The 16,609-nt window shown below is 38.9% G+C and overlaps 1 protein-coding gene and 2 pseudogenes across 1 annotated transcript in view; 1 reads left to right on the top strand and 2 right to left on the bottom strand.

Moving 5' to 3' along the window:
- Positions 507-1,389, bottom strand: Vom1r-ps50 (vomeronasal 1 receptor pseudogene 50; annotated as a pseudogene).
- The window catches only part of Zfp494l1 (zinc finger protein 494 like 1), a 30,733-nt gene continuing 14,789 nt past the window's right edge, over positions 666-16,609 (top strand). Inside the window, exon 1 of the mRNA XM_039100690.2 lies at positions 666-15,335. The gene's annotated coding sequence lies outside the window, so the exon portion shown is untranslated. The remainder of the gene's footprint in view (positions 15,336-16,609) is intronic.
- On the bottom strand, positions 7,460-7,664 carry Vom1r-ps49 (vomeronasal 1 receptor pseudogene 49; annotated as a pseudogene).

Genomic DNA, 16,609 nt, shown 5'->3' with positions numbered 1-16,609 from the left:
TTCAAACGATCAAACGCTCCAGCGGTGGCAGCGGCTGCAGCTCCAACGGGCCTTAGTACCCCCCAAACTCAGTTCTAGACCCGGCAGTAGCCCTGTTGCTAAGTGTCACAGGCCGAGGAACTGTTTCCGGGGCACGCACAAGATGACTGATTTTTAAAACAGTTTTCTTAGCAATCTACAATAGATAATAGGTCATGGCAGTACACAAGAAGGAAGAGATGACCCTGCTCATGCAATATTTGAACGTAATTATCTCTTACCACAGAAGGATAAAAACAGGCTGCAACTAGACTTAAAATTGCTGGTGAGAACAAAGGGGAAACATAAGCAGGTGACCCCACTGTGCTCAACTTCCTGTACAGATGAACATGACTTGTCTACTTCTGTTACTTCCAGACTACTGGCAAGCGGAATGAGCTGTACTGCAGGAATTTGCTGGTCCAATTTTAAGAGTCCAAGGTCCGTTTCATGAATTCGGCCCACAGATATCCATGTCCCAGACAAAATCAGTTCAAAAGACGGAAATCAGGGCAAAGACTCCATAGCATAACAATTGCATAGCATATTTCTAAAAATATAAATACACTTACATCCCATAGTGCTGAGCTTTTGGAGTAGCTCGTAAAGATTACACATATAGAAGAGATTGAGTAAGAGAGGACAAATGTGCACACCAGGATGAGGATAGTTTGGGTGGCTCTATCTTCAGGGTGTACTTTAGAAAATGCTGAGCAGCATGGATATGCTTGACTTGTCTCTTGTGTTTATAGAGGATACAAACCATGGAGAAACTTGAGCAGGCCGTGAGATCTACACAAGCCACCAGAGAAGCAAAGTAAAAACATAAACAATGCAGTTGCCACACATCTGGAAGTAAACAAGGAACAGTACTCAAAACTCATCATGGTAGTAATATTTTTGTTGTAACTGGATCCTAACACTTTTGCTGGAGTCAAGATGTTTAGAAGGTAGATAAGCCATCTGACTAAGCAGGAGGGACTGATACACGTGGTAGCTCTGTGCTTAAGCATCCTCCTCCTGGAGTTGCTGGGACTGACTGTGGTTGCTTGGAAGGAACAGAGTAGGCACATGACATACAGGGACATCCCCCTTATAATTTGGTAAATAAAAATTATTAATTTACATCCAATATCATTCAGGAAATATTTAAATCTGAACTCTAACGGTGTCTCTGGAATGCATTTTGAGATAATAGTCAAGCAGTTGGCAAAAGTCAAGTGTTCTATAATCAGGTCTTTAGGAATTAAATAAATGCTTTCCAGTGACTATCAGAAAGACATAATAAAATATTATTGAGCAAATGCCAAGAACTCCAACTGTAATCTGAGAGAGGAGGAATATGACCACTGTCAAGTTTATAGGAGTCATTTCATTCCTGTTAAAAAGGTAAATAAATTTATTGTGTTTAGTACCCTGGAAATAAATTGAGTGCCCATTAATTCATATAGTTAGTTTAAAAAGATAGTCATCACTTTCTTGAATTTATATATCTCTTTCACAGAAAAATATTTAGGTTTTTCTTTATATAACTACATATTCTCTGTTATGTCAAGGAAAAATATTACATATGTTTACTGAAATTTAATGTTTTTTCCTGGATGTGGCAGTGTATCCCTTTCATCTTAGTACTTCAGAGACAGGAAGACAACTCTATGAAGTTGAAACCAATCTGGACTATAATACAGTTGCAGGACAGTTATTGCTACATGCAGAGAACAATGTTCTCAAAAAAGCGTAAAAGGGAAACAAAGAATTAATGTATTCATTTCTTTTGAATTTAATGATTGGGATCAGTTTTCAACAAAAGTATGTTAAAAACATGCCATTATTATTTCTGAAGTTCAAATGAGAGAGAATAAAAATTCATCACGAGAAACAAGAGAAGATATCTGAAACTAATATTCACAATAATTTGAAAAAAACCTAAACTATAAATCAAATGAAAAATAGGTTCATGATTGTCATATTTTTAATAAATTATTCAAATGATCAAAATGCATATGAAATGAAGCTCAATTTTACCAATAATTATGGGAATATAGTGATGGTATGCCAATCAGAGTAGCGAAGAAAAATCATTATGTACCTTACAAACAGTCAAAACTTACAAAAATAAAAGCAGGAATTTACGGACTGGGCATATGGAGATCTGAGAATCCTAATTCAGACTTTATGGAAAGTAAGATGTCAAAGAAACTATATAAATTACTATTATTTTTTAAACAAAATTGAAAATAATTACCAAGTTCCAATGCAGTGTAATTGCATCTCTAACAAATTGAGGCAGCAATTCTTGTTATTAATAATGGCAAAATTAGGACTAGCATCTGGGGATATAAAAGGATACAAACCCAACCAGGAAGTGACCAGGGTGGAATAAGGATAAATGAGGAATCTTCTTTTCCTTGCCATTGTCCTGCAGAGTCTCAGCAGTTCTCAGGACGAATTTACATGTATGTTCATTCTAGAGGTTCATCAGTAGATAATGAAAGTGTGCTATGTAGACACAGTGGGATTTCATTCATCTGAAAAGGAAATTAAAATCACAAAATTTTCAAGAATTTGATGAACTTACAAAGAACTTAGCAAGTTAACACAGACACAGGGGAAAAACACATATTCTTTCTGAAACAAGAACATGTATCACAATGTCCATATGTTAAGTGTTAGAGAAGGTAGATATGGGCTACAAAATCAGAAAAGAGATCAAAGGTAAGGCGTAAAAGAGATATTAAGAAATCAAGGGGAGAGGGATAGGATAATGTGTCAATAAATTATGAATAAAAAAGAATAAAATCAGGGTCTACAAGATGAACTTTCATAGTCACTTCCATAGCAGAATCATTCCAACACCTGAAAGATGCAATCGTTCCATATGTTCATCAACAAAAACATGCATGAGGACAAAATTGTATGTACAAACAATGGTGTAACATTTATACTCAAAGATGAAAGTTGACACATTCTAAAACATAGATGACAGTAAGAGACTCTGTGTTAAATGCTATGACCACTTACATAGCTGTATGAATCCACCTAGCTGTTGTCATTACAGCGAGTAACTACAAACACACAGAAGCTAAAATAAAGAAACTAGCAGGTAGTAGGTAGACTGCTCAGCAGGTAAAGGTGGTTTCCAAGAAGCCCAGTGACCAAAGTTCAATTCAGGGTCCCAATAGTGGAAGGAGAGGCACAGTCCCAAAACATATTTTCTAACATCCTCACATGTATGCTGTCTTATGTTCACAGGGACCTCCCCAAAATTAAATGAATTGTGTAATGAAAATTTAAAAAGATGTTAGAATGATTGGCAGGAATGCACCGTGGAAGTGATAGATGTTAGTTTCGAGGACAGAGTTTTATAATTGTGATGGAAGAGTCTGAAGATCAGCTACAGAACAAGAGGATCATTCACTAGTCACATGACTGGACTATACAATCGCAATGATTAATGTGATAAATGTTTGTTGTTTGACATAGCTCTCTACTCTTAAATGTAAGGGGATTGTAGTTAATATATGAGAAGTTCTGGTTATGCTGGAGAGTATAGAAGTATACTGCTGACAGTCACCTAAAAGCAAAATAAAAGTTACTGATATTGAATTCAGGGTCAAAATGATGAGTTTATATTTTGTCTGTAAGAAAAATATAAAAGTATATTGGTTAGGCATAGAATATGGTAAGGTTTGTTGTTTTGAATTGGTTTGGCTTCACTTATTAACAACAAACATATCTTGTTGAAGAAGCAGAGTGTTGCTTCTTCAAGGAGTGCTTCTTAAAGTCTTTAGTTCTTACTATTTCAATGCTATGGTCACTCACCTTAGTGCTCAATGACACCACCATGGTGTGTGTCACCATGAAACAGGGTCTCTGCTAAAAGTGCACTGAGACACTAGTCCTGACTTAAAGGTTCATGATATCCTGGTGTTCCTTCCCAGCAGATTGGGAATTATCAACTCAACTCTCAGTCCACCACAGCTTCTCCACAAAGGTGTTAGGTAACTTTTTAAACACCTTTATCCAGAGGTCCTAGTTAAAAGGAAAGAAAAGAAAAGAAAGAAAGAAAGAAAGAAAGGAAGGAAGGAAGAAAGAAACAAACAAATAAACAAAGAAACAAAAAACCAAAGAAATGGAGTGCAAATTATATGAGCAGCTCCAAGGAGCAATTAGAAAGCAGGGTGATAACCTTTTCTGTCAGTCCTTGGAGCACAAAGTTTATGGCAGAGATGTGCAGGAGGAACAGGGCTTCATTGCTATAAGTTGTATGGCCTTGCCCCTGGAGAGGTGTTTCCTAACACCCAGCATCTTGCACAGTTTAAAAATCTTAATTTTGGGCTGGAGAGATGGTTAAGAGCACCCGACTGCTCTTCCAGAGGTCATGAGTTCAATTCCCAGCAACCACATGGTGGCTCACAACCATCTGTAAAGAGATCTGATGCCCTCTTCTGGTGTATCTGAAGACAGCTACAGTGTACTTATATATAATGAATAAATAAATCTTTAAAAAAAATCTTAATTTTGTTTTGTTTCCGAAGACACTAAGGACAAGAGACTAATTTAGATGCTTATTAATGTATTAAAGGGGATGCTGGCTTCCAGACTGTCACAGCATTGCAAGGACCTCTTACAAAATCCTGGCACCTCTCAGTACTTCCTTGTCTCCTAAATCCTTCTATCCCTGAGCTTCTCTTTCCTTCCCTTTTCTCTTTTCTATAAGCTCAGACATTTTGATCATGTATTCTTGGGCTCTTGGTGCTTCTTTTGTTTCTCCTTTTGGCACTTTGTTCTCTTGGTTCCCTTGGCCTTCTCTCTTCTCTTGCTTACACTCCCTCTCTCTTCTCATGGCCAGGTTCAGTCTGCTAACCATGTCTAGTGTACTACTTACTCTCTTTCCCTGCGCTGTACACTTCAAGATGTCCATGTGTCTTATCTCCCTGATACCTACAATAAAAAACCTTCTCCTCTCAAGAGCATACCGAGAGGTTAGGCATGGCCTTCCCTGGTTGAGGGATAGGGTCACCCACCTATCTCCAAAATTATAGCCCAGAATTGCTCCTGTCTAAAGGAAATATAGGGACAAAGGGTGGAGCAGAGAGTGAAGGAAAGGCAACCAGAGACTGCCCCCACACCCTCCCCCAATCCACCCCACACCCATATCCCAGACACCAAACCCAGAAAGATAAACTATATATATATTTGATACATATAAACCAGAGACAAACAAATAATGCTCTTGTTTATAATTTGAAGACTTTTGAGGCAAAATACAACTTAATTTTTCCCTACCAATTTCCTGATGTCTACTCTAAGTTGCAAGTACATTTTTTTTTTACCTTAAGGATGAAGTAATTCATAGCTTTTCAACATATGAGAGAGAGTGGAAACGTACTTAGACAGCTTTAATTGACATTGTCTTAAGACTTCTAGTTATCACGAATACATTTCGTTACTTCCTTAAACTATGGTGCTTACAATATGCAAAGATTTCTTAAACATTTCTAAACACGGTTCTTGCAGTACTGTACCTATCGGTCACACTGGAATGGAGACTCAGCACATCAGTGAAAATATTCTGGCTGTCTCAGAAATGCTTTAAAAAAATTTGCCAGAGAAATGGCAGCGTGTGAAACTCTTGTTTCCATCTTTTCCTAGTATGTTGCATATTGGAATGAAAACATCATACTCTTCTATATCGTGAAGAAAAAAAGAACTAAAGGAAAAAAGAAAGAATGAAAAGGAAAAGTTGAGGAAGAAAACATGTTAAGGAAAAAGTTCAAGAATGCTTTTACCTCAAGGTGGTTTAATGTGTAAAACCAGTAGTGACCCAGCGAAGGAAGGGCATGGACCACAGAAGAAAAAGGCCAGCAATGAAATCATGCTACCAAAAGTGACAGACAAGTGTGAAGAAATAATTCCACATCTGGTACTGATAGGAGAAACTCCAGATAAAATGTAAAAATGCATGCAAGAAAATATCACAAGAGGAAAACAAAATCTCAAAAAAAAATCTCAAAAAAAAAAAAAGAGGAGATCTGATCCACATACACTTCAGGGAAAGAAAAGGAAAGCCCCACCACTATAGAGACCCCCAGACCCTAGGGCATCAGGGAAGAAAAAAAATATGTACAAGAACTCAGAAAACCAGAGGCCAAGTCCTTCCCCACTCCCAACAAATCAGTAAAGAAAGCTTCCAACACACTCAAAAACAAAAAAAGAAAAAAAAAAAAAACTACCAGCAGCCCACTCAAACTCTAATTACTACCTTAGCCTACAGGACATCAGAGTTAACCTAAGAACTTTTCAAGAATAATTAGGCGAGGTGAAGTGGCACACCCTGTCAGATGCAGAGATAGTGTGAGTTTGAGACTAGTCTAGTTGTTTATAAAGGTGGTTGGGAGAGCTTGTCCCAGCAGATAGACAAATGTGGCCAGAATTGGATATGCACACCTTCATTTCTAGCACTCAGGAAGCCAAGGTCAGAGAGTTGGGTGTTTGAGGAGAGCACCTGGAATGAAGGGAGATTCTGCACTTAAGGCCAAATGAAGTCCTGAGCTTGGTAGTATAACAGTTTGCCAGCATATACAAGGTCCTGAGTTCAGTATCCAGAACTATCAAAGAACAAAACAAAAAGACCCCACAAGGGCTGGAGAGATGGGTTAGTAGTTAAGAATACTGACTGCTCTCTCAGAGGTTCTGAGTTCATTTCCCAGCAACCACATGGTAGCTCACACCCATCCATAATGAAATCAGATGCCCTTTTCTGGTGTGCCTGAAAAGAACAACAGTGTACTCATATACATAAAATAAATAAAAACAACAATAAACAATAGCCTCCCCTCCAACACACACACACACACACACACACACACACACACACACACACACACACAAAGTACTCTGGTACTGATTATATCACAGTCTTTTTTCAACAATAAGTCCAGGATTTAAATTTTTTTCAGAGGTGGGGGGGCGAAGTGTCTGTGGGTGACTTTGAATTTAATATTTCTGTTTGTAAATATTAGGGTCTTGAGGCAACATATATACACACATATATAAATTGTTCAGTGTATTTGCTGACAAATATTTCTGCGTGTTTGTGGCTCTTTGATTAAAGTATGACATCCACTTCACATCCACTTCAAGGTAAAAAAATGTAAAAAATGATGAATGAAAAATGGTTTATTATTAGATAATAAAGTCTGTTTTAAAAGTGCTATAATAAAATAACTTGTGATCATTCCACACCGACTTCATTACGGATGGGTGCGAGCTACCATGTGGTTGTTGGGACATGAACTCAGAACCTCTGCGAGAGTAGTCAGTATTCTTAATGTCAGTTAGAGGGAGCTTGACTTTTTCAAACTGTTGTCTCAGCACTTTACAACAGATTGTGCATATTTGAAGAGACAGCAAGGGATCATACCACACTTAGAGGTAGCTATCTTTTATCAGAGCAGGGTAAAAAGAGGCTGCAACTAGACTTCAGATTCATGATGAGAACAAAAGGGCAAATTATGAGAAAGCATGTTTCTAGAAATGTATATACATTTACTTCTTACAGTATTAGATATTTAGAGTAGGGTCCTAAAAATTGCCAATGATATACAAGAGCTCTTTGAAACGTAATGTGCAAATATATAAACTTAAGCACACAAGCATAATACACTTAAGCACACACACATAAGGTAAAATTTTGGAAGGGCAGATCCAATGTCAGAGACATTTGTCATATCAGCGTCCTAGAAGGTGTAGAGGATGAAGACAAGAGGATTTGTATGTGCTTCAGAGTCACTTTGCCTGGAGAAAAAAATGCGGAACAAGAAAGGCTCTGTCTCAAATAAAGTGAAAGGTAAGGTGCAAGAGCCCAACACACTGGTACCCACTCACACACAGGATACACAAACCCGCAAGAAACCTAACTCACAGGAGAAACGCAGAGCCATCACCACTTATTTATTACTAGGAAATCAGATAACAGCCAGTATTTATCTTGGAAAACTGCCTAGGGCCATGCAGGAGGAACGACAAATGGCTTTAGAACTCATGGCAAGCTGCCTACTGGGTACCATTGCCACATGGGTGATCCTCAACATGGCATGACCCCAGAGAATTCTTGCTGTTATAGAATTTTGCTCTGCTTGCTACCGTCACAACCCTTTTTTATCTAGGAGTTATATGAATACTTTAAGGAGGCTTCCAGTCCCTCACTGGACAGGATCTCTGGCACTCACAATAATAATGCTTGGTTTCTTTCAGGCATTGCTGCTGGAGCAAGTTAACGATTCTCTCACCAACCTAGGGAAGAACTTAGAAATATGGATTGTCAGTGATGACCCTTAGAAAAAATTTGGAAAAATAAAGTTGTTTAGTGAAGCTAGGTTGAGATGTTTTTACTACTGGGTCTGACGTAAAAAAAATGTTAAGGAACAATCTGAAGTTTATTCAGAAAGGCATAATCTTATTAGTTAATCTAGAGTCCTTTTATAATCAGGGAACAAGAACAATGGCACTGGCTGGCATGACTCTCACTGAGGCAGATTTCTTATACCCACTTCTGCTTTCAGGTTTCTCATATGATTTATTAAAAATTTCTAATAAGTAGATATATATTCTGAGGATTTAAGGTAGATGTAACTGATTTCTATATAAAAGCTTTTAATATTCTTACAAGATTACTTTTAAATGTAAATAATAAAATATCTACTTTCTTTATAACCACAAATTGCTTCCTGCCAGTAAGAGAAAATGGCTGAGAAAACTACCTTGCTTTCTTATACTTTGTGAATCTATAGCAAGCTGCTTAGCTACAAATGTATGTGGGTTTGGGGGAGTAGTTTGTTTTCTTTACCTGGGCCATGTGATGTTATTTCTTGTAAATGTATTGGGGAACATATTTTTTCACAATTATTTACTAGAAGAAAAGTCAAGTGTACTCACATTGTAATTCTATACCACCTGAAAGGTTTTGCTGGGATATGTAAGCTATGGAAGGAAAAACAAAGTGTAGGGGTTTGGAATATTGTTCCTTCCATCTGTCAACAATGTGTGTGCATACATTCATGTAAAGCTTGTCTGGGTGTGTGTTGGAGCTTGCTCTATCGACCAGTAGTGTGTGTGTATGATTGCATGTGTATGTGTGAAATGCTTGAAGCCTGCTTTCTGGAGCTTTTTTCTAACCATTCAATGTATGAATGTGTATCTATCTATCTGTATGTATGTATGTATGTGTGTATGTATGTATGTATGTATATGTATATGTATGCATGTATGTATATGTATTTATTTATATATGCATATATGCATATATGTGGTTGTGTGTATGAGGTCCTTGGACTCTGCTTTTGTTTCATCTACTCAGTGTCTGTGTGTGTGTGTGTGTGAGTGTGTGCGTGAGTGTGTGTGTGTGTTATTTTCTCTCTCTCTCCTTCTCTTTCTCACTGGCCCCAAGTTGTTTAAAGAGTTCAGAGTTTTTCTGCAGCTCCAGCAAATTAAGCTTTGTTCCTACAGAGAAAAGTCTGCTGAGTAAATTCTCTAATTACTGCCTGCCATTGGCAACGGCTCCTGTAACTATCTGGATCCATCCCTGTCAGTGGCAGTAAGCACTAACCCCTAATGGCTGCCTGCCTCAGTTTAACCACCACATAGATGCCAAAGCTGGTAACTGGAAGAAAACTTTAGTAGAAAAACTGACAAAAACTTCATTTTTGCCTTCACATGCCAAAGGCATGGGACAACACATGGAAGGGACAATCTGAATGTTAAGTGAAACATCCTCACTGGCTAACTCATATTGAGAAACTGCATGCTTCTTTATGTGAAGATGAGACACTGAGACTGAATGAAGCCCTGCTTGTCTCTGGTGAGGAAGGTCCACAGTTCATTCTGATTTGTGGTGACACTTCCTCACGTGACAGTGGTACGTGGATGACTGGCGAAAGCTACTATTACACAGGGAGCAGGTGTCAGGTTTCTCTCCTGTGTGAAATCCTCTCATAACCCTGCAGGTTGGTCTTTTATCTGAAAGGCATTCCACATGTACTTCATATAAATGACTTTTCTGTCTTGTGTACCAAAAACCATGAGAATATAAATTATCAATTCCCCGGGAATCGTAATGAGCCAGTGACAATGAGCCTTTGGTCAATGATGACTGACTTGGGGAGGACAAGTCTGGACTTGAGTCAGCTCCTAGGACATGGAACTGGAGGAGATAACAAAGCCAGAACAGAGCTGGTCACTGAAATGCTTCACGGTCTCACCAAATATAGTGACACTAACATAGTAGCCAATCAAAATTGTACTAATGTCACTGATTTGTCCCTACCAATCATATGTTACCCAATTCTTCTGGAAATTTTCTGTAGTACTGCATAAAACGGGGCAAACGAGCCCCTCATTTTGATGAATGATTGACCTACTGCATGCTAGCAATTTCTGCAGGATAAATGCTCTTTGTAACTGCATACTACTTGATTCTAGGGTCTTCCTTAAAGATTATTAGACCCAAACATTATGACTTCATAAACTTAGTGTTCTGAGACTTAGTAAAACCCTTTCTGGCACTTCTTATAGAAAAATGGCCTCTCTTTCCTATATGTTTTCTGGTGGATGAAGAGGTGCAGGGATATTTAAAGGTTCTGGAACTTTCCTCACATTTGTGTAGTTTGGGGTCTCTCTAGCCTCTTTCCTGGCAACCCTCACAGGTGGAATTTGCCTCATGATGCTGGAAAACAGGGACAGGCTTACGGTAGGTTGCTTTGGCCTAGAGAGGAACCCAGGTACCTCTATAGCTATATTTTCAAAACAAGCTGCCCACATGGACTCTTCCAGGGACTGGAGGTACCACACAATGTTCTTCCTAAGTTCTGAGGCATTCCATAAGAAACATCTTCCATATCAGGCTCAGAATATTCATCTTTCTGGATAATGAAAAGGGAAACTCCTTTATTTCTGAGGCAAATAATACCACCATTTACATCAGCAGTGTTGTAGCCATCCCCGGTGTCTTCAGACTGCTCTGTCCTGGAGGGAAACACTGGTTGTGCCTTCATATGTATATCCTCAGAAGAAGATGCCCTCAGGAACATTTCCTGGGACCTGGAAGTACCTTGTTTTCTTCTTTTGACAACCTATGGGATTCCATAAAAACATTCCCCTCTTCAAGCTCTGGATACTGTATTCTCTGGAAATTGAGGAGGGGGATCCCTCACAGTTCGAATACTATTAACACTACCATTTCCAACACTAACAGTCCAGAGAGTTTGGGAGGCATTTTCTGTATTTTCATGTCCTGTGAAAATAAGACAGCCAGTGAAACTGTCCAAGAAGGGATCCATACAAGGATCATCTTCTGTTTAGCTTCCTGACTCACCTGAACATATCTTTGGGGATCTCCAAAAGTACCCTTGCATTATCTTGTTTTGAAGTTGTGGGTACTTTCTGTTGCTTCATATGCATGCTTATTTCTTTTAAGGGCATGTTCTCTGAAAAGAGGGTTTCCTGCCGTTCATGGAAATGTGGACTTGTAAACAAAGCCAGGTGACCACTGTCAATTAATCACTGAATGACAGAAAACCTACCCTCAAACTACTTACAAAGGATCCCTAGATTCTGGGTTAGCTCATGGGCCAATCCCTCATTTCTAGTGAACTTATCCTGACACTCCTAAGTTCCGTTCTCTAAAGTCACTATTCATACTGTGTTTGCAAGTGTTGAGTCACTGTCCCTAAGAAAAACACAAGGTTATGCTTCTGTAATGTCTAGCCAACATGTTTTTGTCAATTTGTTAACATTGAATGAAGATAAGATGAAAGGAGGCCAATCTGTCAAACGGGGACTGGCCCTTTTAAGAAAGGTTACTCATTTCAGAAGTGTCAAGGATGCCACACAACTTGGTCCACAGAATTAACAAACTGGGCTCATAGGCTGTAGCAGCAATTACAGAGCCTGTATGGGTTGGTACTAGGTCCTCTCCATTTAACAGTTGTGTAGGTTGGTGTTCTTATCAGATTCCTAACAGTGAGAGCAGTAGTGCGTCTTGACCTTTTGCCTGCCTTTGAACTTTTACTCATACTGGGATGCATTTATGCTCAGTTGCCTCATCCGTTCAACCTCAATATGGAGGGATGTGATTGGACTTACTATAAATTATTATGCCATGTTCGGTTGATAATCATGGGTGGCCACTTCTTATGCAGGGAAATGGAGGGCTGGATCTGAGAAATAGATGAGCTGGGAGGAGAAGGACTAACAGGGGAGATGGGAGGGAAAACTGAGGTCAAAATGAAATATGTGCCAGAATGAATAAAATAAATAAAGAAAAGAAAGGCTACACATTATTCCAGGAATTAAGTAAGATATTGTAACTATTACCAAATGTGTGGCTAGGGAAAAAGAAACCAAGGCTGGGTAGAACCGAGCAAGAAGACTGGAGATGGGGAGAACCCAAAGGAGCCCATAAAATGTCTGACACAGAATCCCCTGAGGTCTCCCATCTCTGGACTCTCTTTTACACCCTACAATAGATGATACCCTAAACTGGATCTGTTTGTTCAAAATAGCTTGTCTTTTTCTGTTTTTTTTTTAACTTAGTTCTATGACTGGTATTTCCAGAAAAAATTTTGTGCGATGGTTTTTATACTCATTTATTCAGTGGGATTAAATATGGGTAATTGTTACATTTTGTCTGGACTCCTCATGATCTCTACATTAATTATGCAAGAGATGCTGTCTTGGTGTCTTGGCCTCAGACAGACAACTATTACTTTCTGTCTAGATACCTCATGATGTTCCATGTTTGTTCTAAAGTATCTGAGGCTTTCTCATCTCCCATCTCTAACCATTAGTCTGTCAGTGGCCCCTCCCTATCTGTCACTTCACTTTTCTGTCTGAGTGAGCTGTATTTCTGATACCTATATTTTTGTGTCCTTTCCATTAAATACTAGCCCTAGACAACTACCTTTATTCAAAGATGTTTTGACAAGAAAGTTTTAATTTGAGGGGCCATAGCTTATTTATTATTGAGTCCTCAACAACACTCATGCCTGTGTGAAACATGCCCAACACTTAACCATTGTTGGCACAAGATGCACACTGCTTCTGAATTTAGAAACATGCCTGGATATTGTGGCAGCAGTTTTCTTGGAATTCAATTTCAATCATGAAATTCTGAATTTAAGATAAAGCCCAGGTGTGAACCTGGAATAAGACAAACTGAAAGAAGTACTTGCTTACAGAGTAAAAGAACTCCAGCAAACAGCATGGGGTGGTAGTGGGGATGGTGCATTGTGTATCTACAACTATAATCCTTCACTTGAGAGGAAGAGGGATTATTTTTTTATTAGATCTATTTCTCTACTTACATTTCAAATGTTATTCCATTTCCCTGTTTCTTGTCCTTAAGCCCTCCATCCTCTCCCCGTCCCCCATATGAGTATTCCCCCATCCATCTCCCTTACTGCCCCCCATATTACCCTGTACTGGGGGTCCAACCTTGGTAGGACCAAGGGCTTCCCCTTCCATTGGTGCACCAACAAGGCTATTCTCTGCTACATATGCAGTTGGAGCCCTGCATCAGTCCATGTATAGTCTTTCTGTAGTGGTTCAGTCCCTGGAAGCTCTGGTTGGTTGGCATTCTTGTAGGAAGAGGGATTATTAATATACACCTAAGTTCTCAGTTAGTCAGGGCTACACTATGAAACCATACCTCAAATAGGAAAACAAAAACAAAAACAAAAATCAAGAAGCCACAAACAAACTGAAATCAAAATTAAAATATATAAGACAAGAAGAAATTATTTACCTAACAATGACCTCTTACAATGTGAATGTGGGGTGTTTGAACAATGTCTCCACTTAGGAAATTTCTGTCACTGACTAAGAAATATGCAAATCAAGATCCTGAAAGAAGATCCAATGTACTTACATTTACATCAAGTCTTTCAAAATTTGAAAATTTCCACTGAAGCACCAATATTCAACAAGGCATTTCTTATGAGTGTGTCACTGGTGCTTATGCATGTGACAGATGTGTTTCAACATCAGAAACATTACTCTACCATTGTGTAACCTAAGGTTTTGTGGACAGGGTGTCTTACTGACATGTATTAGCCAATTTGAAAAGCCAGGTAGTTACTTCAATCCCCAGATTCTGCCTTTCAGGTACAGGGATCAGAGACTAGTGTTGGAAGCCAGACCTTTAGATGTGAGCTGAGGGCTCAACAAATTTTTCATGATTGCAATATGAGTATATCCCTGACTGAGCCATCCTCCAGACAGAAGGCATTTCCTCTAAAACATTCAGTTCTTACCCATATGTCAACTTCTCAGTCTCTCTGAAACCATATAAATATACTATATTTAGTTAGAAACATCAAACATTTGATGGGATCCTTTCTGATTTATTCATGCTAATTTAGAGTAGTAAAAATTTTCCATATAACCATTTTGGAGGAAGGGAAAACTCTCCTTAGTAACAAAAACTACAATAACTTCTTAGAATTTCTTCCCAATTACACATGACTGCTTTTTATAATAATCTCTTACCTCAGGTAACATGACAGGAGGCTTCAAGCACTCATGAGTCAGACCCTGCATGAATCTCCTCATGTTTCTGCCACAGGATTTCCACTTCTCTGTCAAGGCAAACTTGTCCTTGCAATGCCCAGTGATGAGAAACTGCTCCAAGACCAGTTGAGAAATCATCTGCTTTGCTCTGCTTTTCTGACTGCTGCCAGGAGGTAAACATCTCCCAGAGTGTTTGCAGCTTCTGCTTTGCCAGGGAGCAATTGTTATTCGGGGAAACATTAAACTGAACACTTGGTAGGTGAGAGATGTTTTCTCCCCAGTGCATAGCAGAAACCTGGGTTGGAATAAAGTCTGCATTGTCTAATTCAAAGTGATTTGATGATGCCTTGGGCATAAAGGTTTCTGTGCACTGTGGAGCCATTGTGTTAAGAATCCTCAGAAAAATTCAACTATGCCAATTTGCTATTTGTCTTCTGAGTTGAGGCCTGTTTCAACAATTGGTGAATGTATGACAGCTATTCGTTAAAAAGAAAGGAGACACATAATTAACAGCATGTATCTCCTGTGACTTCTAATCCTGTGCTCTCACATATGACTCATTCCAAAATTGTTAAATTTTCATCGTTTTTAGAGCGTTTTAGATTCCAGATGCTTCAGTAAACAAGGTCAGACCCTTGGAGGTGGAATGAGAGGAAGAGGCAGAGACCCTCCTGAATGTGTCTGAATCACAACAGAAACAAACAAACAAACAAATGAACGAACACAGAAGCTGAACGGGGCTCATCTCTGTAAGCAGAGAAGGGTTTGTATTAGTAGTCTGGATAGACTTCAAGTGCTATGGCCAAAAACCAACTATTTAATAGTTCTTTTTCTTTTCTTTCCTTTTCCTCATGTGTGTGTGTGTGTGTGTGTGTGTGTGAGTGTGTGTGTGTGTGTGTTTGCGTGCACACTTCTTTTCTCAAAAGGGTATCATTTAGTCTTTCTGCTCAAAAATTCACTGAAAATGACCTTGTACTCCAATCTTATGTCTTTTACATCCCTAGTGCTGGGATTCTCTCACAAGAATCATTTTTTTTTTTTTTTTTTTTAGTTTTTGTTTTTCTGAGCAAGTATCTCACTAGAGCTGGCTCTCCTGGATGAGCATGGTGGGACTCACAGACATCTGTCTGCTTCTGTCTCCTCTATGCTGGGATTAAAGGCCTGGGCCAGTTTCTCCAAGCATTCTAATTGTTGGGTAAAATTATGTGCCCTGAAATTCAGAAGTTGAGGGATTAACCTCAAAGACCTTAGACTGTGGCCTTATTTCAAAAGAGTTCTGAACTTCTTCACAAAAGTCCGAACCCTAAGTGTCATCAGCCCAAATAAGAAGGCTGGAAGATCAGAGCTGAAACAAACAAACAAACAAAATGAAGCAAAACTTTCAACCAAAGTCCTTGAGATTACAATACTGAAAAATCTGAATGTTGAAATCACAAGCTGTGATTTCATAGAAAAAAAAAGTCACCTGATAGGATTAAGAAATCCAATTTCTGGGGCTGGGGATTTAGCTCAGTGGTAGAGCGCTTACCTAGGAAGCGCAAGGCCCTGGGTTCGGTCCCCAGCTCCGAAAAAAAGAACCAAAAAAAAAAAAAAAAAAAAAAAAAAAAAAGAAATCCAATTTCTGGGAATAAGCCACAAGGTATATCAATGCTTGAGTTCAGTGGAAGAAATTCCCATTATTTGGCAGCATTAATATTCTTTTTCATTGATGAAATTCAGGATTTTAATGTCATAGAAACATTGATCATAAGAAGCATCCATATGAAAATAATTTTCCTGAGATTAAAAAACACTTAAATCTGAGAACCAGGGAGTGTTGACTTTAGTCAGTAGTTTCTCCAGTGTGCCTCTGAGTGGATACGTTTTTGTGGTTTGTGTGTGCGTGTGAGTGTGAAAGTACATGCGCACACCACACATGCGCGAGCAAGCACATGTAAATGTGCGTTTATGCATGTGCCACCTGTTACATGGGGGGGTTATGCATTGGGGCATGCACGGGGGTGCGTGCGCGCGAGTGTGTGTG

Source organism: Rattus norvegicus, chromosome 1 (assembly GCF_036323735.1).
Source record: "Rattus norvegicus strain BN/NHsdMcwi chromosome 1, GRCr8, whole genome shotgun sequence".
NCBI lineage: Eukaryota > Metazoa > Chordata > Mammalia > Rodentia > Muridae > Rattus > Rattus norvegicus.
Note: the sequence above shows the minus strand (reverse complement) of the source record. Positions and strands in the feature narration are given on the sequence as shown.